The sequence below is a fragment of the Cervus elaphus genome, chromosome 2 (genome assembly GCF_910594005.1).
Source record: "Cervus elaphus chromosome 2, mCerEla1.1, whole genome shotgun sequence".
Taxonomy (NCBI): domain Eukaryota; kingdom Metazoa; phylum Chordata; class Mammalia; order Artiodactyla; family Cervidae; genus Cervus; species Cervus elaphus.
In genome coordinates, this window is record NC_057816.1 from 23,893,207 (window position 1) to 23,897,322 (window position 4,116).

The following is a 4,116-nucleotide window of genomic DNA, read 5'->3' on the forward strand; positions in this document are numbered from 1 at the left end:
GCCAAAACTGTAAAAACCAGCTTGGATAGAGAGGAAAGTGTGTTCCCAGCATCACCTGTAGACCTTGGCTTTTGTACTGTGATCTCCTGGTTAAAGAATCTGAATTGTTCTGAATCTAGTGTGTATGGTGTGGGCAATGGTGCCTACGTTGTAGTTTTCAATATTGTAAAATGAGGACAACACTTCCCCTGTAGGGTTGATTTAAGCATGAAATTAGACAATGTATAGAAAGCTTTTAGCCTAATGCCCAGAAGAACACTAGATAACAATATCTTGAATGTAAAAAATAGTAGCTGTACCTTGAAATTTAGAAAGTATTCTTAACTCAGAAACAGGGAGGGAGAGAAATGATGCATTTCAGAGGGAAGAGACATTAAGAAAACACACAGCGTGTTTGCTTTGGCAGCACATGTACTAAAATTTGGAACAATACAGAGAAGATTAGCATGGCCCCTGAGCAAGTATGACATGCAAATTTCTGAAACGTTCCATGTTTTTATAGAAAACATTTTGTATAATAACTGTGTAACTGTTCTTGTTTGGCTTTTTATATTTTTTTAAGTAGCTAACTAGAAAAATAATTTTGGAAAATATACTCTAGGACTTCCCCCGTGGTCCAGCGGCTAAGACTCCTTGCGCCCAATGCAGGGGACCCCTGATCAGGGAAATAGATCCCACTTGCCACAACTAAGGGTTCCCATGCTGCAGCTAAGACCTGGTGCAGCCAAAATAAATAAATATTTTTAAAACAAAACTCTATTCTAAAGATGTATATAATGTTGTCAAATATAAAGATGGTAAATGGCAAACCACAAAAAAAAAGAAAAAGAAAATACACAGAGATGGGACAGTAGGGGGAATGTCTGGATAGAGTCAGAATGTCTTTCTTGAGATAGAAACAGTAGCAAAAGATAACATAGGAAAAGTAGACACAGATCACAGATCATAACTTCAGCTTTAGGTAAATGTCAGGTTAAGAAGTTCCTGTTTTAGACAGAGTTTACAAGCAGGGGAGTAAGGAAATCAAAAAGGCATTAGTACTGCTTAGCTGTGCCATTTGAACACCTTATTTAAGTGAACATTTAAAATTTGTGAATTCTCCTTGGTCAGTGGAATTATAGATACTTAAACCTTTTGTTTACTCACTCCATTTAAGTGAACCTCCAAGAAGGAGGGGATATATGTATTCAAATAGCTTATTCACTTTCTTGTACAGTAGAAACTAATACAACATTTTAAAGCAATTATATTCCAACTAAAAAATAATAAAACCTACAAAAAAAAGGAAACAGTCAAACTATAAATCTTATTTCTCATCCTAAAAGTAGAGAGACCACAGCATGAAAAATGGTCTTAGACTTTAACGCAAAGTCACTCCAGCAGAGTTGAGGTGCAGAGAAGAAAAATGACTTGGTAAATTCTCAAGGTTGGTTAGTAGCACAGACTAGACCACGCTCTGCATCATGTCCTTCCAATGGAAATTTCAGGATCTACATTTCCAAACGGATGAGAAAAAGCCAAAGAACACATGAAATGGGAGTGGTTCACTTACCTGCAGCTTCCCATTTAAGAAATGCCAATAGCAAGTATAGATTTATAAATATGGGACAAAATATTTGAGTGTAAAGATTCTGCTGAGCCCTTGAGAGGGCTTTGGGGAATGGAACCTGACTGATTTTAGTGCAGAGGGATTATTAGCAGAACAGGAGGCAAATTCCAGGTGTGGGGCAGGCAAACCTGCCCGATGCTCTCCAAAGTCAAATGTCACTGGAGACCACACCAAGAACCAGAGCTTGGAAGGGCAATGGCTTGAGTAAACCATCCCTGTGGGATAAATGAACTGCTTTCCCTCTGACTTGAAAGATTTTTCTGCATCACCATATCATGGCACCATAATTCAAAAATTAAATTTTATTGCAATTATTTGTCTCCAGTTTTCTGTTTTCATATCTTTCTCATACCTTATTTTATAATGTTTCTTAATTACCATACAGATCAAAGATTTAAATGCATAAAATAAATCAATGTGAGTGTTCACGGAGAAAGTAAGAGTTCAGCCAACTACCACAAACCTGCTGCTCCTCAATCTGACTTTATTGTTCCCAACCAATTGCTTTTTGCATATTGTCCTTGTTAAAGATTTTTAAGGTCATCTGTGTATTGGACAATATTTTATGCACATCAATAAGGCAAAGTATATACTGCATGAACCCCTCAAATTTGTAGATGTTTTAGAACTCTCAGATATGAAAATTTTACTGAATGCTTGTTATATGTTTATGTTCAAAAAATTTATTCCAATTGATATATGTGATATACATACTCTCAGATATGAAAATTTTACTGAATGTTTGTTATATATATGTTATATATTTATTGTTTATATTTATTTGTTATTTATTTTCAGAAAATTTATTGCAATTGATGTATTTGAGATGTTCAATCTCACCATATTTTTGCCAACAATAATTATCAATCTTTGCATCATTTTCAACTGAATTTTCTAGAAGTCTGATTTCAACATGCACTTATGAAATAGCAACATAAAATTATTGAAGATAATTATTTTTTTCTTAAAAATTCTTCCAAGATATTCATATTGATAGTGGTGTTTCTTTATTCTTTAGCCAGATGTTCCATGCATTATCATTTTTGTAGTTTTATCTTATGTGTGAACTATTTATTAAGAATAGAAATTCTACCTTTTACACTGTTGGTGGGAATGTAAATTGGTACAGCTACTATGGAGAACAGTATGAAGTCTCCCTAAAATCACTAAAAATAGAGTTACAATTTGACCCAGCAGTCCCACTCCTGGGCATATATTCAGAGAAAATCATACTTCAAAAAGATACATACACCTCAATATTTATACTGGCACTATTTACAGTATCCAAGACATAGAAGCAATCTAAATGTCCATTGACAGATGAATGGAGAAAGAAGTAGTAGACAGCCCTCAGACTGGGAGAAAATAATAGCAAACAAAGCAACAGACAAAGGATTAATCTCAAAAATATACAAGCAACTCCTGCAGCTCAATTCCAGAAAAATAAATGACCCAATCAAAAAATGGGCCAAAGAACTAAACAGACATTTCTCCAAAGAAGACATACAGATGGCTAACAAACACATGAAAAGATGCTCAACATCACTCATCATCAGAGAAATGCAAATCACAACCACAATGAGGTACCATTACACGCCAGTCAGGATGGCTGCTATCCAAAAGTCTACAAGCAATAAATGCTGGAGAGGGTGTGGAGAAAAGGGAACCCTCTTACACTGTTGGTGGGAATGCAAACTAGTACAGCTGCTATGGAGAACAGTGTGGAGATTTCTTAAAAAACTGGAAATAGAACTGCCATATGACCCAGCAATCCCACTTCTGGGCATACACACTGAGGAAACCAGATCTGAAAGAGACACGTGCACCCCAATGTTCATCGCAGCACTGTTTATAATAGCCAGGACATGGAAGCAACCTAGATGCCCATCAGCAGATGAATGGATAAGGAAGCTGTGGTACATATACACCATGGAATATTACTCAGCCATTAAAAAGCATTCATTTGAATCAATTCTAATGAGATGGATGAAACTGGAGCCCATTATACAGAGTGAAGTAAGCCAGAAAGATAAAGACCATTACAGCATACTAACACATATATATGGAATTTAGAAAGATGGTAATGATAACCCTATATGCAAAACAGAAAAAGAGACACAGATGTACAGAACAGACTTTTGGACTCTGTGGGAGAAGGCGAGGGTGGGATGTTTCGAGAGAACAGCATCGAAACATGTATACTATCTAGGGTGAAACAGATCACCAGCCCAGGTTGGATGCATGAGACAAATGCTCGGGCCTGGTGAACTGGGAAGACCCAGAGGGATTGGGTAGAGAGGGAGGTGGGAGGGGGGATTGGGATGGGGAATACATGTAAATCCATGGCTGATTCGTGTCAATGTATGACCAAAACCACTACAATATTGTAAAGTAATTAGCCTCCAACTAATAAAAATAAATGGAAAAAAAAAAGAATATGATAGGATATATTCTTAGAAATATACCAGCCACTAAACCCCAGAGATCAGAATCCCCTGGGGGACGCT

General features: G+C 36.5%; 1 non-coding gene across 1 annotated transcript; it reads left to right on the plus strand.

The window, feature by feature from the left end:
* The first annotated feature begins 390 nt into the window (after nucleotides 1-390).
* LOC122677664 lies at nucleotides 391-498 on the plus strand. Its single transcript, XR_006335883.1, has one exon. It is a non-coding gene; the product is annotated as a U6 spliceosomal RNA (small nuclear RNA).
* The last annotated feature ends 3,618 nt before the right edge of the window (nucleotides 499-4,116 follow it).